The following is a 27957-nucleotide window of genomic DNA, read 5'->3' on the forward strand; positions in this document are numbered from 1 at the left end:
ATTTCACCTGTAAATACTTCACTATGTAGCTTTAACAGACAGATTTTTTTTTAACACAACCAAATATCATGATCGTACATAACGAATTAATAATTATTCTCTAATATCTCATATTCCCTTACTGCCCCCAAAATATTTGAGTGAGTTTATCTGGACCAGAATCTCAACAGGGTAGCACTGGATTTGGCTGACATGTCCCTCGTCTCAGAGGACGATCCCTTCCACCTTCCCCCCCTCCATGCCACCTGTGTCCTTTAACGTGTTATTTTACCCTCGTTTCCTATAAAGTGGCAATTACATCTGGAGCTTGGTTAGCTTCAGGTTCTGGGTTTTCCCTCTGTTTTTGGCAAGAATTCCCACAGGTGTTGATGTGTTTCTCAGTGCATCACATCTGGAGGCACCTGGTGATCAGATGTCTCACTTTGTACTAAGACTGATTAATGGCTTCAGGTGTGGTTGGCCAGTGCATCCACTACAAACTTTATCAGCCTTTCACCTGATGGTTTTAGCATCCTATAGTAACCGCTGGCTAAATCCATTATTTCAGTAGGCACTTCAAAATTATGCTTTTCAAAAGCACTTCCTTTATATTTATTTGTTGGCATTCCATAAAGAACTGTCTTATTAACCATGTGGCTATCCTGAAATACAATGTGTACCAGAAAAATAGGATAATTCCTTCCTTTTATTTAACAATTTTTAGAGTAATGAGCTAATCTAACAGTCTATAAAGGTGAGCCAGGAGGGGCCTTTAAAAATTATCATTTGTATATATTTGATATGGCTCATCACCCCATCACGGTTACTACTCTTCTTGAGGTTCGATCTGTCCCATTTTTGAACTACACTGTGATTATGTTTCTTAAGTAGTTATCTTTTACAGATTTATCTCAAAATATCTGCAGGGTTAAATGATATGCTATTGGATATTTACTTCAAATTAATCCAGAGGTGGGGAGGGCTCATGGGTCGGGCTGGCACAGAAATAAGATTGGCCGTAAGCTGATAATTGTTGAAGATGTATGCAAGGTACCTGGGAATTCATATAAGCTTCTCTTTACTTTTGCATGTTTGAATCATGTTAAGTGTTCATTCCACAAGAAAATAAAAAACTTTTACAGTTTTTGTTATGGATCAAGATGGCAGAGTAGGAAGACCCTGCATTCGCCACGCCATGAACATGCCTCAGCCCACGGACATGCCTCACCCCAAGGACACGCCTCAGCCCACGGACACGCCTCACCCCATGAACAAACCAAAACTGTAACTACACAGAGTGACCCATCTGAGAACGACGTGAAGACCAGCAGAGCAGCTCCTCTACGATGAAGGATATAAAGAAAAACACACTGAAACAGGTCAGAGGGACAGAGACCATTGAGTCAGGACCCACACCCTCCATGCGGTGACCTGTAAGCAGGAGGAAATATCACAAATATTAGAGGCCCTCCCTCAGGAGCGAGGGGTCAGGGCCCCATATGGGGGCACCCCAGCCCGGGGGACCTGCACTAGGCAGGGGAGCCCCCTAACATTTAACTGACACCCAGTGTGGCTTACATCTGGGAGAGCCACGGGACCCTGGAAAACCGAGACTCTGCTCTTGAAGGGCTTCTGCACAGACTCACTAGCTCTGAGTCTTGATGCAGAGGCAGCGGTTGGAAAAGCACCTGGTCATATGTGAAGGAGAAGATTCACTGACTAACTTCAGGGCAAGTGCTGAGGGGCAGAGGTCTGTTAGAGCTTTCTTCAGGGACCAAAGTGCTGGTGGACACCATTTTTAAAATTATTATTCTCTCTCTACCTAGCTGGCCCGGCACTGGCAGCTGCCATTTCTGACATTCTCCATCTGTCTTGTGAGCACCGCAGCCCTGACCCAGCGTTCTCCAGCCGCATCCAACCTGCCCATCCTGGCCACTGCCCCTCCAAAGTGGCTCCTGTCCTGCCACACCTGGCAGGTAGACTTGCCAGGGTCCAGCATCCCCTAAAGAGGCTCCCGCCCTGAGAGGCCAGCCCTACCCACCGGCACACCTGCAACTGAGTGGCTGAGCCCTGCAGCCAGCCACACCAAGGGCCAGGGTGCCTGCAGCAGTTACAACCAGCTGGGCCTGGAACCAACTTGCCCACCAGTGGACCCAGAGCAGTTGTGACTGGGTGGGCCTTCCAGCCAGTGGGCAACCTTGGTGCCACCACAGCAGGACACATAGCCCACAGAGGGGGACATCCCTGGAGCATCTGACTCTGGTGACCAGGAGGGATTGCTCTTCTGGGGCCCATGAGAAACCTACATAAGCCACTCCTTCAAGATGGAGGGATGTAGCCCATCTACCCAACACACAGAAACTATACAGAGAGCGAACAAAGTGCGGAGACAGAGGAATGTGTTCCAAAAGAAAGAATAAGACAAAAACTCAGAAAAAGAAACGAAATGGAAATAAGTAATCTGATAAAGAGTTCAAACTAATGGTCATAAATATGCCCAATGAACTCATGAGAAAATAAACAGTAAGAACTTCAATAAAGAATTACAAAATATAAAAAAGAACCAAGCAGAGCTGAAGAATATAATAAATGAAATAAAAAGGTACACTAGATGGTATCAACAGCAGATTAGATGAAGCAGAAGAATGGATGGATCAGTGATCTGGAAGACAGGGTGGTGGAAATCACCCAAAAGGAACAGCAAAAAAGAAAAACGAATTTTAAAAAGAGATACTTTAAGGGATCCTAGGGACAAATCAAGCACACCAATATTCACATTATAGGAGTCCCAGAAGGAGAAGAGGCAGAGAAAGGGACAGAAAACTTATTTGAAGAAATAGTGGCTGAAAACTTTCCTAACCAGGTGAAGGAAACAGACATCCAAGTCCAGGAAACACAGTCCCAAACAGGATGAGCCCAAAGAGACCCAAACCAAGACACAGTGTAATTAAAATGATAAAAGTTAAAGAGAGAATCTTAAAGGCAGCAAGAGAGAAGAAAAACTAGTTACATAGAAGGAAATCTCCGTAAGACTATAAGCTGCTTTTATAGGACAGAAGGAACTGGTATGATATATTCAAAGTGCTGATAGAAAAAAACCTAAAAAGCAAAAAAACCCCTTAAAAACCAAGAATACTCTACCTGGTAAGGTTATCATTCATAATTAAAGTAGCAGTAAAGTTTCCTAGACTAACAGAAGCTAAAGAAACTCATCACCAGTAAACTAACCATACAAAAAAATGTTAAAGGGACTTCTTTAGGCAGAAAAGGCCAAAACTAGAAATAAGAAAATATATTAAAAAAATCTCATAAACATATAGTAAACATAGTGAGTGTATCAACCACTTACAAAGCAAGTAGGAATGTTAAAAGTAGTAAAATCAACCGTTGTAACTATAATAAGTAGTTAAGAGATGCACAAAATAAAAAGATGTAAAATGTGATGTCAAAAAGGTGTGTTGGGAGATAAAAATACAGTGTTTTAAGAATGTTTGGACTTAAGTAACCGTCAACTTAAAACAGACTGCTATATACATAGGTTGTTATACATGAACTTCATGGTAACCACAAACCAAAAACCTATAATAGACACATAAAAATAAAAGAGAAAAAGACCCAAAATTAACACAAAAGAAAATCATCAAACCACAGAGAAGAGACTAAGAAGAAGAAAAGAACACAGAAGGACTGCAAAACAAACCACAAAACAGTTAACAAAATGGCAATAAGTAATACCTATTAATAATAACTTAAAATGTAAAGGCCTAAATGTTCCAATCAAAAGACACAGAGTGGCTGAACTAATGAAAAAGCAAGGCCCATCTATATACAGCCTACAAGAGATTCACTCAAATATGAAAACACACACAGACTAAAAGTGAAGGACTGGAAAAAGATATTCCATGCAAGTGGAAACAAAAGAAATCTGGGGTAACAACACTCATATCAGACAAAATAGACTCAAAGACTGTAACAAAAGAGTGCACACTGCATAATGATAAAGGGGTCAATCCAAAGAGATAATATAACAGTTGCAAATATTTGTGCACCCCGGCTCCCTGAATTCAGACTGTATTACAAAGCTACAGTAATCAAAACAGTATGGCAGCTGTCTATAAGAGACCCACTTCAGACCTAGGGACACATACAGACTGAAAGTGAGGGGATGGAAAAAGATATTCCATGCAAATGGAAATCAAAAGAACACTGGAGTAGCAATTCTCACATCAGAAAAAACAGACTTTAAAACAGAGACTATTACAAGAGACAAAGAAGGACACTACATAATGATCAAGGGATCAATCCAAGAAGAAGATATAACAATTGTAAATATTTATGCACCCAACATAGGAGCACCTCAATACATAAGGCAAATACTAACAGCCATAAAAGGGGAAATTGACAGTGACACAATCATAGTAGGGGACTTTAACACCCTACTTTCACCAATGGACAGATCATCCAAAATGAAAATAATTAAGGAAACACAAGCTTTAACTGATACATTAAACAAGATAGACTTAATTGATATTTATAGGATATTCCATCCAAAAACAACAGAATACACATTCTTCTCAAGTGATCATGGAACATTCTCCAGGATAAATATCATCCTGGGTCATAAATCAAGCCTTGGTAAATTTAAGAAAACTGAAATCATATCAAGTATCTTTCCCGACCACAATGCTATGAGACTAGATATCAACTACAGGAAGAAATCTGTAAAAAATACAAACACATGGAGGCTAAACAATACACTACTTAATAACCAAGAGGTCACTAAGGAAATCAAAGGGGAAATCAAAAAATACCTAGAAACAAATGACAATGAAAACACGATGACCTAAAACCTATGGGATGCAGCAAAAGCAGTTCTAAGAGGGAAGTTTATAGCAATACAATCCTACCTTAAGAAACAAGAAACAACTCAAATAAACAACCTAACCCTACACCTAAAGCAATTAGAGAAAGAACAAAAAACCCCCAAAGTTAGCAGAAGGGAAGAAATCATAAAGATCAGATCAGAAATAAATGAAAATGAAGGAAACGATAGCAAAGATCAATAAAACTAAAACCTGGTTCTTTGAGAAGATGAACAAAATTGATAAACCATCAGCCAGACTCATCAAGCAAAAAATAGAGAAGACTCAAATCAATAGAATTAGAAATGAAAAAGGAGAAGTAACAACTGACACTGCAAAAATACAAAGGATCATGAGAGATTACTACAAGCAACTATATGCCAATAAAGTGGACAGCCTGGAAGAAATGGACAAATTCTTAGAAAAGCACAACCTTCTGAGACTGAACCAGGAAGAAATAGAAAATATAAACAGACCAAATCACAAGCACTGAAATTGACACTGTGATTAAAAATCTTCCAACAAGCAAAAGCCCAGGACCAGATGGTTTCACAGGCGAATTCCATCAAACATTTAGAGAAGAGCTAACACCTATCCTTCTCAAACTCTTCCAAAATATAGCAGAGGGAGGAACACTCCCAAACTCATTCTATGAGGCCACCATCATCCTGATACCAAAACCAGACAAGGATGTCACAAAGAAAGAAAACTACAGGCCAATATTGCTTATGAACATAGATGCAAAAATCCTCAACAAAACACTAGCAAACAGAATGCAACAGCACATTAAAGGAGTCATACACCATGATCAAATGGGGTTTATCCCAGGAATGCAAGGATTCTTCAATATATGCAAATCAATCAATGTGAGACACCATGTTAACAAACTGAAGAATAAAAACCATATGATCATCTCAATAGATTCAGAAAAGCTTTCGACAAAATTCAACACCCATTTATGATAAAAACCCTCCAGAAAGTAGGCATAGAGGGAACTTACCTCAACATAATAAAGGCCATATATGACAAACCCACAGCCAACATTGTCCTCAATAGTGAAAAACTGAAAACACTTCCAGTAAGATCAGGTACAAGACAAGGTTGCCCACTCTCACCACTATTATTCAACATAGTTTTGGAGGTTTTAGCCACAGCAGTCAGAGAAGAAAAATAAATACAAATCAGAAAAGAAGAAGTAAAGCTGTCACTGTTTGCAGATGACACAATACTACACAAAGAGAATCCTAAAGATGCTACCAGAAAACTACTAGAGCTAATCAATGAATTTGGTAAAGTAGCAGGATACAAAATGCACAGAAATCTCTTGCATTCCTATGCACTAATGAAAAATTCGAAAGTGAAATTAAGGAAACACTCCCATTTACCATTGCAACAAAAAGAATGAAATACCTAGGAATAAACCTACCAAAGGAGACAAAAGACCTCTATGCAGAAAACTATGACACTGATGAAAGAAATTAAAGATGATAGAAATAGATGGAGATATACCATATTCTTGGATTGGAAGAATCAACATTGTGAAAATGACTATAGTACCCAAAGCAATCTACAGATTCCATGCCATCCCTATCAAACTACCAATGGCATTTTTCACAGAACTATAACAAAAAATTTCACAATCTGTATGGAAACACAAAAGACCCCGAATAGCCAAAGCAATCTTGAGAAAGAAAAACGGAGCTGGAGGAATCAGGCTCCCTGACTTCAGACTATACTACCAAGCTACTGTAATGAAGACAGTATGGTACTGGTACAAAAACAGAAATATATATCAATGGAACAGGATAGAAAGCCCAGAGATAAACCCATGCACATATGGTCACCTTATCTTTGATAAAGGAGGCAAGGATATACAATGGAGAAAAGACAGCCTCTTCAATAAGTGGTGCTGGGAAAACTGGACAGCTACATGTAAAAGAATGAAATTAGAACACTCCCTAAGACTGTACACAGAAATAAACTCAAAATGGATTAAAGACCTAAATGTAAGTCCCAACACTATCAAACTCTTAGAGGAAAACATAGGCAGAACACTCTATGACATAAATCACAGCAAGATCCTTTTTGACCCACCTCCTAGAGAAATAGAAATAAAAACAAAAGATAAACAAATGGGACCTAATGAAACTTAAAAGCTTTTGCACAGTAAAGGAAACCATAAACAAGATGAAAAGACAACCTTCAGAACGGGAGAAAGTATTTGCAAATGAGGCAACTGACAAAGGATTAATCTCCAAAATATAGAAGCAGCTCATGCGGCTCAATATCAAAAAACCAAACAACCCAATCCAAAAATGGGCAGAAGACCTAACTAGACATTTCTCCCAAGAAGATATACAGATTGCCAACAAACATATGAAAGAATGCTCAACATCACTAATCATTATTGAAATGCAAATCAAAACTACAATGAGATATCATCTCACAACAGTCAGAATGGCCATCATCAAAAATCTACAAACAATAAATGCTGAAGAGGGTGTGGTGAAAAGGGAATCCTCTTGCACTGTTGGTGGGAATGTACATTGATACAGCCACTATGGAGAACAGTATGGAGGTTCCTTAAAAAACTAAAAATAAAACTACCATACAACACAGCAATCCCACTACTGGGCATATACCCTGAGAAAACCATAATTCAAAAAGAGTCATGTACCACAGTGTTCATTGCAGCTCTATTTACCAGCCAGGACATGGAAGCAACCTAAGTGTCCATTGACAGATGAATGGATAAAGAAAATGTGGCACATATATACAATGGAATATTACTCAGCCATAAAAAGAAACGAAATTGAGTTATTTGTAGTGAGGTGGATGGACCTAGAGTCTGTCATACAGAGAGAAGTAAGTCAGAAAGAGAAAAACAAATACCATATGCTAACACATATATATGGACTCTGAAAAAAAAAAAAAAGCCATGAAGAACCTAGGGGCAGGACAGGAATAAAGATGCAGACCTACTAGAGAATGGACTTAAGGACACGGGGATGGGGAAAGGTAAGCTGGGACAAAGAGAGTGGCACGGACATATATACACTACCAAATGTAAAACCAATAGCTAGTGGGAAGCAGCCGCATAGCACAGGGTGATCAGCTCGGTGCTTTGTGACCACCTAAAGGGGTGGGATAGGGAGGGGAGGGAGGGAGATACAAGAGGGAAGAGATTCGGGGATATATGTATATGTATAGCTGATTCACTTTGTTATAAAGCAGAAACTAACACACCACTGTAAAGCAATTATACTCCAATAAAGGTGTTAAATAAAAAAAAAAAGAATTATACTTTCAGGCACTAAAATTTGATAAAAATTAAAAAAATTACAAAAACAGTATGGTACTGGCAAAAAAAACAAATATAGATCAATGGATCAGGATAGGAAGTCCAGAGAGAAACCCACGCACTTATGGTTACCTAATCTATGACAAAGGAGGCAAGAATATACAGTGGAGAAAAGACAGCCTCTTCAGTAAGTGATTCTGGGAAAACCAGACAGCTAAATGTAAAAAGAATGAAATTAGAACATTCCCTAACACCAAACACAAAAATAAAATCAAAATGGATTAAAGACCTAAATGTAAGGCCAGACAGTATAAAACTCTTAGAGGAAAACATAGGAAGAACACTCTGACATACATCACAGCAAGATCTTTTTTGATCCACCTCCTAGAGTAATGAAAATTGAAACAAAAATAAACAAATGGGACCTAATGAAACTTAAAAGTTTTTACACAACGAAGGAAACCATAAACAAAATGAAAACAGAACCCTCAGAATGGGAGAAAACATTTGCAAATGAAGTGATCGACAAGGGATTCATTTCCAAAATATACAAACATCTCAGGCAGCTCAATATCAAAAAAAAACCCCAACCCAATCAAAAAGTGGGTGGAAGATCTAAATAGACATTTCTCCAAAGAAGACATACAGATGCACAAAAAGTACATGAAAAGATGTTCAACATCACATCTCTAATTATTAGAGAAATGCAAATCCAAACTACAATGAGGTATCATCTCACACTGGTCAGAACGGCCATCATCAAAAAATCTACAAACAGTAAAATGCTGGAGAGGATACGGAGAAAAGGGAACCCTCTTCCACTGTTGGTGGGAATGTAAATTGGTATAGCCACTACGGAGAACAGTATGGCGGTTCCTTAAAAAACTAAAAATAGAGCTACCATATGATTCAGCAATCCCATTCCTGGACTTTTTTTTCCAGGAGAAAACTGTAACTTGAAAAGATACATGCACCCCAATGTTCACTGCAACGCTATTTACAATAGCCAGGACATGGAAGCAACCTAAATGTCCATTGATAGAGGAGCGGATAACGAAGATGTGGTACATATATACAATGGAATATTACTTAGCCATGAAAAAGAACGAAATAATGCCATTTGCAGCAACATGGATGGACCTAGAGATTGTCATACTGAGTGCAGTAAGTCAGACAGAGAAAGACAACTATCATATGATATTGCTTATACGCGGAATCTAAAGAAATGATACAAATGGACTTATTTACAAAACAGAAATAGAGTCACAGATGTAGAAAACAAACTTATGGTTACCAAGGGGGAAAGAGCAGGGAGGGAGATTGGGACTGACATATACATACTACTATATATAAAACAGATAACTAATAAGGACCTACTGTATAATGCAGGGAACTCGATACTCTGTAATGGCCTATATGGAAAAAGAATCTAAAAAAGAGTGGATATATGTAAATGTATTGTATATGATTCACTTTGGTGTACAGCAGAAACTAACACAACATTGCAAATCAGCTATACTCTAATAAAAATTTTTAAAAAGTAAATAAATGGCATGACAGTAAAAAAAAAAAAAGTATGCACCCAATATAGTAGCACCTAAGTATATAAAGCAAATATTAACAGACATAAAGGGAGAAACTCACAGTAATACAATAATAGTAGGAGACTTTAATACCTTACATCAATGGACAGAACATCCAACAGAAAATAAGGAAACACTGGCCTTAAACAATATATTAGACCAGATGGACACACATACACACACACACACACACACACACACACACACACACACACACACAAAGAACATTCCACCCCCAAACAGAGTACACATTGAAGTGCACACGGAACAGGGAACATGGAACATTCTCTGGGATAGATTACATGTTAGGCCACAAAAAAGTCTCAGTAAATTTAAAAGGACTGAAATCATATCAAGCATCCTTTCTGAACACAACAGTACAAAACTAGAAATCCATTACAAGAGGAAAACTGGAAGAAACGAAACTCATGAAGACTAAACAACATGCTACTAAACAACCAATGGGTCAATGAAGAAATCAAAGAGAAAATAAAAAGCACCTTGAAATAAATGAAAATGAAAAACATTGTTCCAAAGTTGATGGAAAATCAGTTCTAAGAGGAAAGTTCATAGCCTACCTCAGGAAAAAAACATATAAACAATCTAACTTTACACCTAAAGGAACTAAAAAAGAGAAAAATAAAGCCCAAAGTTAGTAGGAGGAAGAAAATAATAAAGATCAGAGTGGAAATAAATAAAATAGAGACTATAAAAACAACAGAAGAGATCAATGAAACTAAGAGCTGGTTCTTTGAAAAGCTAAACAAAATTGATAAACCTTTATCCAAATTCATCAAGGAAAAAAGAGGGCCCAAATCAAAATCAGAAATGAAACAGAAGTTACAACTAATACAAAGAATTCTAAGAGACTACTACTACAACCTCTCATATACCAACAAATTGGACAACCTGGAAGAAATAGATGAATTCCTAGATATGTACCATCCTCCAAGACTAAATGGGGAAGAAACAGAAAATCTAAACAGACTAATTACTAGTAATGAAATTCAATCAGTAATAATTAAAAACTCCCAACAAACAAAAGTCCAGGATCAGAAGGCTTCACAGGTGAATTCTACCAAACATTTAAAGAAGAGTTAACACCTATCCTTCTCAAACTATTCCAAAAATCTGCAGAGGAGGAAAAGCTTCTAAACTTGTTCCAAAAGGCCAGCATTACCCTGATAACAAAACCAGACAAAGATATTACAAAAAATGAAAATTACAGGCTAATATTCCTGATAAACATAGATGCAAAAATCCTCAACAAAATACTAGCAAACCAAATCCAACAATACATTAAAAGGATCATACACCATGATCAAGTGGGGTTTCTTCTAGGGATGCAAGGGTGATTCAATATCCACAGATTAATCAATGTGCCAGGGTGACAGAAAGGAAAGAATGAGTAGAGAAATATGGGAATGTGCAGGATGTTTCTCCATAATTTTGGTAATCAGCAATGTATTGGGACTTATAACTGTAATACCACTTTACAACTATAAGCTTAAGGTATGTGAGTTAAACTAGAAATTTGGGAACTAGCCTAAAAACACAACTACCACTTACAACGTTATTTCTGTGGGAAAAATATATTTTACCCACTCACTCCAGAACTCACAAAATATAATGCAGTCCTCTGATTCTAAAGACAAGTCGTTATTATTACACTGACTTCTGTGTATGCTTACCATTATGCCAACTATGGGTCTTGCATTTAATTCTTTTAATTAAAAACAAAACAAATCAAAACAAAAACCAAATGAACAAAAACTGTGAGGGAGCTGGGACTTTATGCTGTTTAACAAGTCATCATTGACTATTTAAGAACTAATACAAGAAGATAATAAACACATAACTTAATATTTATGTTTACAGCATACTTTGTAAAGCACTCTCACATACACACTGGGCTAGGTTCTGGGAATACAGAGTTGTGTTAGGTTGAGTCTCTGCCTTTAAGCAGCTCAGTGTCTAGTGAACCCCACAGTACATCTGGAGGAACACCAGGGAGGCCCCATAATTGCTCAAGGTCACACACCTTATCAAGAATAAGAACCAGAAAGTGGAACCTGATGTGTTGCCAGCCCCTTGTTCATTTTCTTCCACAAGTTAGTTTCATATTCTACAATCTGCCTGCATATACCATAGATTCGCAATTATTTTTTTATTAACTATATCTTTTTTTTTTTAATGAAGCTCCTGCTTTTCCACAGTCTAAGTCATTTAAGTCATAAGCGCTTCACAAGTACCTCCGTATTTAGTTCTACATTTTCTATCTAGGCCAGAGTTCTATCAATTTCTATATACATAGGAGTGTAAAAGTGTAACTTAGGGTGAGTTTTCACAATAGAATGAGAATTAGAATCAGAAGTAAAACTGATTAATGTTTTGCTTTCTACGGGCGTTACGCTTTGGCTAACTGAAATGAGCTTCTAATGAACAGTTATCGAATATGTATATGCAATAATTCAATTCATTAGGACCTGCAATCTCCATGTACAGTATGAAGTAACAGTGTCCAAACACACGGTGAATGTGTCAACTGCTTGATGACCTCATATTACATAATTGTTAAGGTCACAAAAAAGAAAAAAGAAAAATAATTACAATTTGATCAACATTCAAGATAGAGGGAAATGGCAGCATATTTAACAAAAGCATCATCAGCTCCTGAGTTCACATGAACCCAGATTATCTCTACGTCACTGTTTCTGATGGGTTTGGACGCAGGCACAGTGCTTTCAGAGGAAATAAAGAATTGTTTCCACTATACCCAGCACACACGACACAGGCAAAAAGACCTGGTCATAATTTTATGAACAGGAGTCTTTTATGGGTAACTGGCAGCTAGTAAGCTTAGAGTGCAAAAAGTATACTGTGTACTCTTCAGGGTGTGTGATACACAGCCAACACGAGGGCACCTTTATCTGGATTCATAACTCACAGATACATCATTGCCGAAAACCTGCACACTGAACTACACAGAAACGAAACTACGACTAACAGAAAAATAATCCCAACACAATGAAAATTAAAAAAATATATATTTTAATAAACTGACTATAGCTTTTGAAAAGCTGTGCATATTGTTATTTTTCTAACTATAACGTTAGATAGTTAATAGTCGCAGATGCCAGTGGAATGGACTTTGTATACGGTATGTTTTCAGAGAAAAACACTATTCTATTTCAGATCTGGATAGAAACCTCACAGTAACAGGTGTACAGTGGGAAAGTTCCCAAGGGCCAATGAACATGTTCGTCATAAATTATTACCTAGAACCCCCTGAAACAAGTGCCAGGACAGTCGTAACATGGCTTATATTTGGGAACAGGAGCTTTCTTTAAAGAAAAAGTGATTATGAAATAGATTGAGAGAGCTATAAGCAGTCAACATGGAGAAAAAAGAAAAAGAAAAATTAAGTTGCTTTACATTTTTAAAAGACCCTATAAACAGTTTTCAAAGTTGCACTAAATGACACAACATGGTTCTTGCCCCTGGAAAACCAGCCAGTGTCACAGGTAAGCCTCCCATCGCCTGTGCATCTGCCGTGTGCAGTTATGGAAGCTTCTCTCTTTTCTGTGTTTTGAAATGTGCGTAGCTTTTTCCATGAATTTTTCTGAAAAGGGGGGAAAAGACTCTTTCCTTCTTGATCAGGGTACAAATAATGGCCAGGTTTCTTTAATTTACTGACACAAGAAAGAAGACTGTAATCCTGTTTTGGGTGCCTCTAATCTTTAGGGAGCGTTAATAGCCTGTGATGACATTTTCTGGGCGTCCATAAAGTTAGCAGTTGCTCCCTGGTTCACTCTGCTCTGACCCACAAGGCATCACCAGGGCCCCTTTCAGCGCCTGATACCTGCCCTGAGTTGTTCTACCACAGGACCTTTGCACAGGTCGATCCCCCTGCCTTGCAGGTTCTCCTCTTACACTGATCCCCTCCTCCCGGCCCCACTGTCTCTGCCACTATGCGTCTGTACTCACTGGAAAATCTGTAACTGCCCACCCGCATCTGAGCCTCCTTCCTCCCACCTTGTAGAAAAGCTACAGTTGCTGAGCTGCTGACAGAGACATCCTTTTAAAGGCAAATACAACAATGCTCTCCTCCTCTTTCCGTAACTCCTTCAGTGGCTCCCCACTGTCTTTGGGATAAATCTCCGACTCCTCACTTTTGCCCAGACTCTGCCGCAGGGCTGTTCGCTCCAGCTCTACCAGCCGTCTTCCCTCCCGTGCGTGCGGGTCCAGCAGAACCTCCCCCACCTGGCCTTTTCCCCTCTTTCTCCAGTTGTCCTTCATGCTTTGCTCTCCCCTCCCGCCTTGCAGGATACACTTCCTCACTCATGCGTCAGTTTGCTGCTGCCTCGTGCATCCCTAGAGCACCTAGACGCACACCTGCCAGGGGCCTGTCCCGCTGCACCGCGTCCTGGTTAGAGCCCCTCCTCCCTGCTCCACAGCCGGTTCTGAGGACAGGCGCCTTGCTCCCTTCTCTCTCGTACCCTCAGAACCACGCAGCGTGTGGTACATATTAGTGTCAGGAAAACTGCAAAAGACTTTGAAAGGAGCTAAAGATGACGGCGTGTCCTGTCAGCGGAATCTGGATGGTGTTCAGGAGACTTTGTGGGGTTACCTGATTCTACAGGGCTCTCCATCTTTCATTGTCTCTAACGACCTGCCCAGGATACAACTGGACAAACTGTGCAACCAAGTCCTTACCTGGAGCCTCTGCTGTGGACCAAAGGTTGTAGATTTATGGAGCCGAAGCCTACAGAGCCCTCCCAGGAGAGCTGCAAGGTACCCACCTGACAGGGTCCAGCCGCAAAGGTGCCTTTCCCAGCAGGCCGGGAGCCTGAGCAAATCCAGAGAACCTCAAGAGGGATTCACCCCAATTTGTAGCTATTTCAGGTAAAACATATTTTTACCTGGTAGAAAGCTTTCTTGGGCTTAGTTTCCTAGCCTTCAGATAGCAAACAACAGAGACTTTTATCAGCCCAATCGGATTTCTTACGAAAACTTCCAGAAGTAAATTGTGGCCATAGCTGGCCTATATTGCATGGCTCTAGATTCACAAAGGTGTGATGTAAATAATCAGGTCAAACCTGATGAAAACAGCCTTCTTTTCTGATCAAGAATAATCTTTGAGATCATGAGGATCACAGGTGGAGAGAATGTCAGGAAAACTGTAAAAGATACTGAAATGAGTCCAAAATTACTGGTGTCCTCTCAAAGGAATGTTAGGTACTGCCTAGCCTCCTGGGGCAGATTGGGGGATTGTCCAGCACTCTGGAGGTCTGCATGGCTCACAGGCACTATTTTTTTTTTTTTTTCGGTACGCGGGCCTCTCACAGTTGTGGCCTCTCCCCTTGTGGAGCACAGGCTCCAGACGTGCAGGCTCAGCGGCCATGGCTCACAGGCCCAGCCGCTCCACAGCAATGTGGGATCTTCCCAGACCGGGGCACGAACCCATGTCCCCTGCATTGGCAGGTGGACTCTCAACCACTGCACCACCAGGGAAGCCCCACAGGCACTATCAATAACCCTGCAGCGACCAAAGGTACCTTGGGGAGGACCGACAGCAACGGAAATGTTTCTTGTACCCAGAGATGCAGCAAATTCTGCCCAGTGGAGCTGCAGGTCTATGGTGCAGACAACAACGGTTTTAGTACCTGCTAGCATGTACACTTCAGTATTTTTGACTGTCTAGGTGTCTGTTTTTTGAAATATCCTTTGTATCAGTTTTTTTTTTTTACATCTTACTGGCTTTCTCATTAGCTAATGAACCAAATAAAATGAGGGCATTATAATTCTACCCTTTAATAAAAAAATTCTTCTTTAAAGCAGGCGGTTAGTGTTTCGTGAATAAATGACTACCTCCATACATGGTAGTAGTGTCTGTTGAGCACTTCAACGAATTTTAAAACTGATAAGAAAATACATAACACAAAGAAGACGGTACTGCGCCAACTGGCCGACATGGGCATTTTCAGCACCCGCGAGGCACAGAGGAGTGTTATGCTCATTCATTCAGTAAAGATCCCAGAAATGTCTGCATGTACCAGGTAGTGGCCTACATGCTAGTAGGAGTATGACCGGCAACAGGGCCCCTTGCCCTCATGGAGACTATGGTCTAGTAAATGAAACATGAATTAAGTTGAATAATATAAGCATACAATTACGACAGCAGGAACTTGTACTAAACTATGACTGCCACAAGGAATCTGACCTCGTCAGGGAGGTCAAGGGAAGGCTTCCTTTTAAGGATGTTTGACTTCAGCTCTGAAAGGTCAGTAGGAATTAAGTAGATGATGAGAAGAGGAACTAAAACGTGCAAATGTCCCGTGGTGGGACGACCAGGGCAAACACAATGGAATCAAAGACGCCTACGGTGCCCCGTTGGTCAGAGCCTGGGTCCCGTGCACAGGGTTATTTAAGGGCCCACTGGTCTTGCAGTTGCCTGGCTGACCACTAGATGGCAGGTGTATACTAAGAAGGCACAAGGCTGGATGCAGGTAAGTTTACAGCAGGTCACAGAAACTGGGGGAGATCAGAGGTGTGGCAGGAAAGAGTAGGAAGGCAGAAGGTGGTAGCGGGGATGGAGACGGGGACAGACCCAACTTGCAGGCCCCGATGGTGGAGGGTAACAGGAAGCCATTCATTGTTTTTTCCCTTCAACAAATATTTGAGGACCTCCTGAAAGCTTCTCTGTACTCCTTGAAGGTAAGTAGCAGCCACACCTCACTTAAAAAAAAAAAAAAAATTCTTGGGATCTCTTCACACCACAAACATCCGTTAAGCACCTACTACACGTGAGCTACTGTCTTCCATGCTGTGAGGCACACAAAAGAAAAGAAAAAGTTGTTCCCTTCCTCTCAAGATTTTCAGAAAAGGGTGAAAATGCCAAATACTGAATATAATAAAGCAGTTACAAACACAATTCTTCCTATGGATATAACTGCACTCAGCTTTTTGATCACATATGGCAACTTATGTAAATGACCATTAATACTGATCATGATTTATGTCAAATTGTAACATTCCTTAATAAGTAGGTTCCATCAGCAGGCTAACAATACTAACATAGAACTGTAACTACGTTCTTTAAATACTGGTAAACTGGGATCAATAAGGAGGTCTGGGAGTTTCTGAACTGTACAGGCCTAGTGCAGCTGGAACTCTAGCCATGGTCAGGCACTACTGACCCCGGAGGCTGTGCAAACTAGCAAGCAACTACTGGCCTTTGCAGCTCTCTTGGGAGCCAGTACTACACTAAAAGGGTATATTTTTCAGATGCAAGAAGACATCATAAGGAAACAAAACAAGCAGAGTTTTACATCCCTCTGACGCAAAGAATTAAAAATAAAGATGGGGAATTGGCCGTCACACATCTTCAATTGGACTCACTAGGTTCTAAACACATAATTGTGCAATAAAAATTTTCTCACATGGAAATAGCGAAAAATTAATATACTATCAATATTTTGGAAGTAAAGCACTTGTATAGCAAGGGATGCTTACTAAGAATGTGAAAAATACTAAACTAATGCAAAAAAGCTATCAGTGTGGAATGAAATTTATTAGAGAAGATATTGTATTAGAGAAGAGAGACACCGAGTGAAGCAAAGAGAACGGACTGGAAAAGACCGGAAGGAAGAGCAGACACACCAGGAGAGTGACGGAGGCAGGGGGTCCAGGTCACAATGCCATCAAACCCCATGTCTAATGAGGCAGCAAGAAATGAGTCTGGTTTAGCTACAACAAGCAAGATAAGTGTTTCCTTTCTTTTCACTACAATGGTTTCCCCAAAGCCTATCAGAGGGTAAAATGGTGAGGATCTTCCCCAATGCACAAGGAGCCTGTTATCCTGCAGTTACCATTTCTGTCACTAGATGGCAGACAAATATAACACTAGGGCAAAATCCTGGGTAAGGTGAAATTCATAGTTGGGGTTAAGGGGCCAGGGAAGGATAAGGGATACAGGCAGATGAATGGGAAAATAAAAGTTTTTAGACTTCATAAGATTGAGATGCTTGCAATATATGAATTTTTTGAAAGGAGGTACTCTCTGTGCTACTGTCCCCATTTCAGAGTTGAAGTGACTGAGGTCCAGAGCGTTACCTGGCTTTTCCAAAGTCTACGACAACCCCCTGGGCCTATGCACTTTGCAGCCTAACACAAAAAATATCTGCGTGAAATAATACGGGAATAAGTTATCAAGAAGGCTACTATACAGAATTATAATGCCAATACCTTAAAAATACATGGCAGTTTGCAATCTGAAAAGAGGTTTAAAAACGTGTGTTATCATTTTTACAGGCGGTAACTGAAGCACAAAGTGCCTTACCCGTGACTTACTTGCTTCAGTGTATTAGGTGTTTTATAGGTCATACGTTAAATATCTACTTCACCACACACTCTGGTGAGCATTTTCCCTGTTTTACATATTAGGGAACCAAAAGCTTAATGAAGTAAAGTCTCCTGGGCAAGATTAGACAGTTAGTGACAGAGCCGAGATTGCAACCCAGGTGTTCTGGCTTTCTGAACAGAACTCTTCATTATAATTACACTAGATAAGTCAGCCCTCAGAGACTCAGAAAAAAGAAATGTCTGAAAATTAACCCAAGAAAGACCTTCTTAAAATGGCAAGTCTTAACCTCAATTTTAAAACAGGTGGTAGTTGCAGAATGATCAAGAGTACTACTGTCCGGGTAGGTGAAGAGACAAGAGATTAAGACACTTTTCCAAAGATATTTCCGTCACAGCAAGAAAGTTAAATCGAAGGATTAACAAGATACGTGTTTGCTGAAGTCTGATGAATTCAGGTTATGAAGGGCTTCTATTACCAGGCTAAGGAAATAAGCTTGAATAGAAGCGTCAGAATTCCGTTTCTGAGCAGGTGAGTGTCACGCGAGACTAGTTCCGGCGGGAAGATTCTGAAGTGGTCCGGACACATCCGTGACCACTTCACCAGCCTCCCCTCCTACAGCCACGGCGCCTTCTCTGCCGGCTTTAGCCACTTCATTCTCCATCACTCGGCTGTCACCTGATACGCCCTCTCTTATGAAAGCAGTGCTCTGTGAGTACATTCCTGTCTTACCAAGTCCTCGAGGCCAAGAATCGTATCTTTTAATTCATTTTGCTTTTAAATCCACTTCCACTTTGAATGCAAAAAGCAGCAAAAGAATGTCGATTCCCATCCTAACCATGACAAACATCTGGATGGTCTTAAAGAAAAATATAATTTTTTCTTGAACCTATCAGAATGCTGAGTTGTAAGGCAACCAAGTAAAATGAATTCCATAGAGTCAGAAGACCCTCCAAAGAGAGATAGCAGCCAGGATCTATTTCATCCTTGGCAAAGCACACACACAGAAGAAGAGCAGCTGGAATATAAACAGGGAGGAAGAAACGTGCTGAAATGCAACCAAGACCACGTGGGGACTAACATGCCGGTTTGGAAGAGCTGGTAGACTCAGCGACAGGGGTGTTTGCACTCGCAAGCTCTTCTCCACAGGTAAAATCCTATAATTTTATTTGCCAGATCAGGCAACTCTACCATCTGGTGCTGCAGAGAAGGACTGGGGACAGACGGGAGTCTGAAAGCGCTCCCATAGGGGTGCAGGCCTGCAGGAGACAGGCACGAAGCCCACTGACTCCTGAAGGTCCTTCATTTACATACAGCAAGAGCCAGAGCTGCTGGCAGACGTCAGAAAACTCAACCCCAAGACCACGGGGGCAGGTGTAGAAGTACAAACTCTACGCCCCAGGGAGGAGCCGGAGGCCCTGACAGGCACAGGATCCTACACGGATACCAAGCGTAAGTCTACCACCACTAGGGAGGGGCAGGCGGCCTGAAAACTGCCCCAAACCAATCACAGGTAAAGGGAAGTTTATCCACCACAAGCAGGAAGGGAGGGATGCTGAGGAGGTCCCAAACCTGAGCCACTGGGGCACATGGCCTATGAAGACCAAAGCTGGACCAGAGCACAGAAAACCCATAAGGCTAGGACCACGTAACTAGCAACAGAAATTAACTGCTGAGGGATGGCTGCAAACACCGAGAGAGAGACCCGCTATGTAGAGGGACTGCCGACAGCTGAGGGTGAAGGCGGAACACCGAGAAAAACCTTCCGGTACCTCCAGAAGTAGTGCCGTCTACACACACCTATAATAACAGCAGCCACTGCAGGTAATGATGTCAACAACAAAATCCCAACCAGTCCAACACATGATGAACTCAACCTCTTGTACTAATGGCCTCACACCATTTCTGGGTGTAAGTACTATTTAACTTACTCTCTACTGCTTTTTTACACATGGGGTCCATCACCCAAGAACTACCAGACATGAAAAGTAAGAAGAAAATAAAAAGGAGAATATGCATAAACAGATGGGATGACAGCAGAGAGATGGAATCTATAAAAGAGTCAAGTTGAATGATAGACTTGTAAACAAAAACATGATACAAAAGATAAAGAATTCCTTTGATGGGCTCATCAGCCATTTAAAACAGGTCAATAAAAATTATTTAAACTGGCATTCCTATACACTAACAATGATCTAACTATCTGAAAAAGAAAGACAATCCCATTTACAACGGCATCAAAAACAATAAAGTACTTAGAAATAAATTTAACCAAGGAAGTGAATGATCTATACAACAAAAACTTTTAAGACACTGATGAAAGAAACTGAAGAAGACACAAATAAATGGAAAGATAGCCTGTGTTCCTGGATACGAAGAGTTAATATTGTTAAAATGTCCATATGACTCAAAGCCGGCTACAGATGCAATGCAATTACTATGAAAATTCCAACAGCATTTTTCATAGAAATAGGAAAAGGAATCCTAAAGTTTGTATGGAACCACAGAAGACCCCAAATAACCAAATCAGTCTTGGAAAGAGCAAAGCTGAACTTCCTGGTTTCAAATTATATTACAAGGCTATCGTAATCAAAACAGTATGTTATTGGTATGAAATATACATAGATCAACGGAACAGAATCACAAACCCAGAAATAAACCCATGCACTTATGGTCTAGTAAGATTTGACAAGGGAGTCAAGAATACTCAATGGTGAAAGGGTAGTCTCTTCAATAAATGATGCTGGAAAACTGGATATTCACATGCAAAAGAATGAAATTGCATGAATTTAACCTTACATCACAAATAAAAGTTAACTCAAAATGGGTTAAGGACTTAAATTTAAGACCTGAAACTGTAAAACTCATAGAATGTTAGAAAACATAGGGAAAAAGCTCCCCGTCATCAGTCTTGATAATGATTTTTTTGGATATGACACCAAAAGCACAAGCAACAAAAGCAAAAATCAACAAATGGGGCTACATCAAACTAAAAAGCTTCTGCATAGCAAAAGAAATTATCAACAAAATGAAAATTTCTCCCATTCTCATGGGATGGAAGAAAATATTTGCAAATCATATATTTGATGGGGGTTAATACACAGAATATATAAGAAACTCATACAATAGCAAAAATAATAATTATCTGATTAAAAAGTGGGCAAATGACTTGAACAGACACTTTTCCAAAGACATACAGATGACCATCAAGTACATTGAAAAGGTGCTCAACATCACTAATCATCAAGAAAATGCCAATCACAACTACAATGAGATAACACCTCACACCTGTTAGAATGGCCATCATCAAAAAGACAAGAGGGAAGGAATACTGGAGAGGGTGTAGAGAAAATGAGCCTTTGTGCACCGTTGGTGGGAATGCAAATTGGTGCAGCTACTCTGGAAAACAGTACGGAGGTTCCTCAAAACTCTAAAAATAGAACTACCATATGATCAGTAATTCCACTTCTGGGTAATTATCAGAAGGAAATGAAATCACTGTCTCGTAGAGCTATCTGCATCCCACAATCACTGCAGCACTTTTCACAACAGCCAAGATACATAAACAGCCTGTGTACAGGAACGGATAAAGGAAATGTGGTGTATGTTTATACAGAGGAATACCATTCAGCCATAGAAAGAAAGAAATCCTGCCATTTGTGACAACATGAATGAAGCTGGAGGGTATTATGCTATGCTAAGTGAAATAAGCCAGAGAGGAAAACACAAAGAGCGTATGATCTCATTTACATGTGGAGCCTAAAAAAGCTAAACTCAGAGAAACATCAAGTAGATTGGTGGTTGCCAGGGGCTAGGGGGTGAGGGAAATGAGGAGACACTGGTCAAAGGGTACAAACTTACCCTTACAAGACGAATAAGTTCAGGGACTGTGCAGAATGCTGACTACAGTTAACAACACTGCGTCGTATACTTGAGAGTTGCTAATTTGCTAAGAGAGAGAGTAAGTCTTCAACGTTCTCGCTATAATAAGTAAGTGGTAGTTGTGGGGGGTGAGGGATGTGTGTTAACTAACCTGACCAGGATTAGACTCAAGTGTTAGAAAAGCCACATAGAACTTCCAGAGAAGGCTGCACACAAAGTAGTCCTATTTTGTAACTTGTTAAGATATTTATGCATCATGCTACTACTTTATGTTCTATACCAGGAAATATAATCATGTGTAACAGACATAAATCCGGTTCAGATAATAATAAGGTTCTATAATAAGGTTACACATCTAGTGACACTCCTGGCAATTTCTCTCTCTCGGGGACACTAACGCACAGCAGCAGGGACACCTACAAAGACAAGACTGGCCTTTCCTTTCATCAACACTAACACTGACCTCTGACCAACCTTAAAAGCAGTTCCTATACACACAACAGGAAGAAAGTCATCATTTCTGTATGCCAGGATGCCTGGGAGAAAATAAGAATTCGTCTAGAAAACTTGGGGACTTTTGAATAGAGAGCTGTTGTTACTTTCACCAAAAGCCCTTAAAATAAAGATATAACGAGAAAAAGCGCTCACAAAATTAAACAGAACAGAAAGATCTTAGTGATGTAATTACCGATGTAAAGTCTAGAATGGTAATACTCAATATATTTACCAAGTGGAAAATTTAAGTACCTTTGTTTTTGTTTCAAGACTTTGTGATGAATGACATAGCCATCTGTGGCAATAAATCTGAAGAGTAAAAGTATAACATTAAAAAGGTACATTTCAACCCAAAAACATCTCATAAAATACAGGGAACATGTTCACATAAGTCTTTATCATACCCTAGGTATTCTTCATTTTAAAAATGAAGTCCCGGCCAGTTGCTGAAAGAAGGAGTTGGTCTTGAATTATCTCTTTGAAAGAACAGTGTTCTTGAACAATTTTATGACAATATAAATTTCTCAAATATGTATTCTATTGTGTTTCTAAAAGAGAAAGGCAAATTTTATAACTATGAATTTTGTCTTGCGTAACCATTCTTTCAAGGAAAGAAAATATTACCTAATGGTCACTAGAGGGCACCCCTGTCATCCATAACTGGGGTGTTGGGGAGAAGGGCTGGCAGGGCACAGATGTAACAATAATCAAATTTGACATGTTGGAAATTAATATTATTTCAACAGAGAAAAATAACTTTCTTTAAAACAACAACATGGTACCCATATTTTCAAACTGGACCGAAAGGATCAATTCTATAAATTCGTGGCATTAGTGTAAATTAGACTAAATAGACGCTATATCAAAGAGTGGCTTTTGGACAGACTGCTAGATAGACCATGTTTTCATTTAGGCAGTACTTTTTGTGGGCATCTTTTAATAGAAACACACTTACTTAAATTATTTTTTAAAACATGTTATCATTTGGAACTCTCATACTTTAATACTTATACTTTCTGATCACTTTAATTCAGCACTTTAGCTTAATCATAATAACAGAATTCTCAATACTGAGCCAAAGTAAACAGAGTGCTAAAAATAAAAAACCAGGGTTTCTCTTTTTGTTTGGCTTACCATGATTTGGTTAAATGTATTTTTATTATTTTGTACGATTTATATTATATATATTAAGTATTTTTTCCAAGTATCTGGCTCTCCTCCTTCATAAACTCATTTCTCCCCCTTCCCCTGAGGTCACAATTATTTTTCTCATTGTGGTTTACAGTCATTTTTTTCTTGGTCAGAAGAAGCAAGTGGCTACTTCCCTCTGTAAACCAACGACTATGCCATTTCTTTCTTGACCAATAAAGCAAAGCTATTCAATGGACTATATTTTTCAAAGATCTCAACAAGCATGTCATTTTCTGAAATCTATTCTGTCACCTGAGAAAGAAACACTGTCCTTAATTACATTCATTTTATTCCCAGATTCCACTGAATTCCAATGAAGAAAAGTGTGTCACAAACACAATAGTATAAACCACACCCTACTAGGTGTGAATATCCCATCACTTAGATGCTTAGGAACTAAGCAATTTAGAGAATCTAAATGTTTAACTTTTCTGGTAAATTTCACAGAAACAAATTCATTGGCAGTATTTTAAAATATGAGATTTATTCTGTGTAAAATGTAAACCATCTGACATCTCATATTTAAAACATGCTTACATACTGGGACCTAAGTTCCCATTCAACTGAAATGTGGCTTTCAAATGCCTTACCTGCAAGTCTCCACATGCCAAAAAAGGCATATACAACTTCTAAGCACATTTTTTAAAGATGAAATTACATTACTCATCAATTATAAAATGAGCTCATTGACACTGTGCTATATTCCAAATGCATTAGGATGATTTATAAACCAATAAACACATAAGGACTCAAAAATACAGTTTCATTTGAAGTGTACATTATCACCTGGTACTATGGGTAAAAAATGGAAAAATCACATATATCATATTTTATGGCATAAACTTTGTCCTTATTTCTTCACTCTAAAGAACTATTCATATCTCGGACTCTTAGTCTACACGTGAATGTAATTTGAAAAACAATAAATGGCCACTAGTTTAATAGTACCTCAGCTTATTAGGAGGCATTATGGCTATTGAGCATATTTCTATTTGTAAACACTGTACTTGGGTTAAAGTCTTGACTACATTCCAAGTGAGGGCATTTGTCAGCAGTCACACACTTTATATTATAGTACAAATGCAAAAATAACCTTCCATTCATATTTTCTCATGCAGCTTTTACATAATTAATGAGACAGGTTGAAAATAAACCTGAGTGGATTGCTACTCGCCCCAGACATGCAATAGTTAAGGGTGATACATGTGCCAGGGTTTTAATGGGGCTTAACAACAAAAAAGCCTCAATCCTCCACTTTCACTCGATTTTGCTGCAGTGGTTTTGCTTGCTTAGGGCCATCCATCTGTTAAGGCTGTCTTGTAATACAGCGACACACTTGCTCGCCATTCACTAGTCTAGTTGTGTGTGTGTGAGCCTGTGAGAAACACAGACACACGGCACACATCACGATTACCAGAGTAAGTTAAGAAAGGCTATTATTATTAAATATGGAGCAGTATCTTAGGTTCATATAAATTTTGCATATTAAAGTTATTTCTCATTCTTAGAAAGTTTCAATACATTTTTACAAGCAAATATTTTAAAACATAATTTTAAATGACTTAGTCTAGACATCGCTCACTGAGTCTACAGTGTTTTGTTCTAAAATAAAATGGATGAAAGAAGGTAAGTATGTAGTCAAGATGAAAACGGTTCTGCACCATGGCCAGTGGCGCGGTATTCTCCCTGGACCCAACTGGCCCTATTTTCAATAAAACCAGAGGAGGAACCTTTCCCTGGAGTCCTGTTAGGCTGGGGCTGCTGCTGGAACTGTCATCTTCACACAAAAGGGAAAAGGGTTGGGTTTTACAAATGTGAAGCCTAATTGGAAGATCTTCATGGCTATACCCCTGACATTTATTTAAGCCTCATCAACAAAACGGGAAATAACCATACTAATTAGCAGACCAATACACAAATTACCATTTGTTGCGAGTAGATATAGATTCACAATCCATTTCAAAAGTAAGCTAAGTCATGGAAGCTTAAAACACCACACATTTCAATTTTTGTTCTTTTCTACAGTACCCAGATTATTAAATTTTATTTTTTTTTACTTTAAAATACACTCTTGGAATTTAAATGACCAAAGTCTCATTTTTCTCTTTCGAAAAATGGATGAAGATAAAGTGTTTCATTTACACAAATCTAGTTGGGAAACTGGAAATGTACAGTTCTTCTTATGTAGCCAAAATTGACTTTTCAAATGGATAAGCAAACAGGTTAGGGATGAGGCAAGCCCACATCCTCTGTTTAGATAATCTGACAATAAAATGGCATACTTCAGGTCTTATAAGCTTATAAACCAAGAGATTTCTTGGTTGAAAACAAAAAGTTGTATATTTCTTTCCAAATCATAAACTGAGATCTAAAGGTATCCCTACTTAGAATGAAGACAGATAATTTTAGGGTCCCCAATGCTTCAGTGACTACAGGATTGTTAGTGACTCTGGAAAGAGAGAACAGAGAAGAAGGTCAGATGGTGCCACTGCTATAAAAGACCTGAAGCTCAAGATATGTGTTTATGTATAAATGGACAGCGGCCAACTACTTAGCGCCTACTGTGTGGCAGGTGCTTTACATACATGATCTATAATGCCTACAGCATCCTCGGAAGATGACACGGACTGTTCCTACCGTTTCACAAATGTAGAAATTAAGGCTTAGAGATGGTGTGTCTGGCTTCATGCTCGATGCTGGCAGCCTCCTCCAAGTCAACACTCTCTGGCTGTAAAGTCCATACCCCTGCCTCTAACAGCCCCTCCTCCAAGAGCACCCCTCTCAAAGCAAAGCATGAGAGCAGTGGCCAGGGACTTAACGTTCCAGAATCAGTCCGTCTGTCTGCTTTTCAATCCCTACTCTGCTATTTTTACTGTAGAACTTTGGGCACATTTCTTAACCCCTCTGCTCCCCCATTTCTAAATCTGAAAAAATGGGGGTAACAGTTCCCACTCTGCTTGGATTGTTGGGAGTTTTAAATTAATCCTGTAGTATGCACAAACACACACAGACTGTTAATCAAGGAACTGTCTCTTTTCCTTGCGCTTTCCAAGGCTGCCCCAGTGCACCTTAATGTTATCTCAACTCGATCACAATTGAGGTTTAGAAAATAGTAGTAAGAACATCAAAATTATCTGGATCACCAAATCCCATAGGTATCTACAGAATCTTGCTTTCAAGTAACTGAATTTACCACCAAGCAAGTCTTTTAAGAGAATCTGGGGCTTCCCTGGTGGCAGTGGTTGAGAGTCCGCCTGCCGATGCAGGGGACACGGGTTCGTGCCCCGGTCCGGGAAGATCCCACATGCCGCAGAGCGGCTGGGCCCGTGAGCCATGGCCACTGAGCCTGTGCGTCCAGAGCCTGTGCTCTGCAATGGGAGAGGCCACAGCAGTGAGAGGCCCGCGTACCCAAAAAAAAAAAAAAAAAAAAAAAAAAAAAGAATCTGGTCACGTGAACCATCAAATATAAGATGCGGCCCAGGACATGGTTGCTTCCGGAGAAGCCAGTACTGACATGAGAGAGATGCTATAGAACGAAGGAAAGAGTGTATTCTAGGCTTATTTCTGCTTGTAACCTTTGCATCTTTTTAAGCAGTTCAACACTCATGTGAAAGCTGAGGCCACAGTGAGGAAGCTGAGGGGGCTCTGAGGAAGGTTCTGACGAGCCTGAGCGCTTCACATCACGAGACTGCATGGGGGAGACCAAATAAAGAAAACCGACCTTCCCTCTCCTGACACAGGGATCCTTGCCAGGTACCTCCTCGGGACCGTGTGCAGCCAGCCCCCTGTCCTGAGATGGTGATGAATTTCCTGAACAGCTTTCTAAATCTCTGCATTAGGAATCATGGTAGCTGTGCTTTTTCATTTTGGCTGCTAAGCGCGGGACGGGGCCTTAGCTTCTTACTACACTTACTTTCTCTCTGCCGTGAATCTTCCCTAAATTAAATGAATTTTAATTCTTTATTCTATGATTCTTTGTAAGATATCAATTTATTTTTGGAAACAGGTAGAATATAAACAAATAAACATCAGTGTCTCTGACGTATTTATTGATATCTAGGTTCTTTCTTTAACCGCATCCAACTACTCCCAGAATTGCTTCCATATTTAATTGAAAATCTTAATGTGCTCAGATCCTCATATTATTACAACGTGTGGAGAGAGGAGTGAGAGAACATACTGATTTGGGAATCACCACAGAACAACACGCACATGGTTCTAGCATCAACTTTGTCTGCTCCACAGGACACTGGATCTTATTTTGATTAAATCAATGAGATTGGATTATCTCCAAAAAGTGAA

The 27957-nt window shown here is 39.7% G+C and overlaps 1 protein-coding gene across 2 annotated transcripts in view; it reads right to left on the bottom strand.

Moving 5' to 3' along the window:
- Window positions 1–27957, bottom strand: part of DENND1B (DENN domain containing 1B) — a 255123-nt gene that overhangs the window by 9718 nt on the left and 217448 nt on the right. The window lies entirely within an intron of this gene.

This window comes from Phocoena sinus, chromosome 1 (assembly GCF_008692025.1).
Source record: "Phocoena sinus isolate mPhoSin1 chromosome 1, mPhoSin1.pri, whole genome shotgun sequence".
Lineage (NCBI taxonomy): Eukaryota > Metazoa > Chordata > Mammalia > Artiodactyla > Phocoenidae > Phocoena > Phocoena sinus.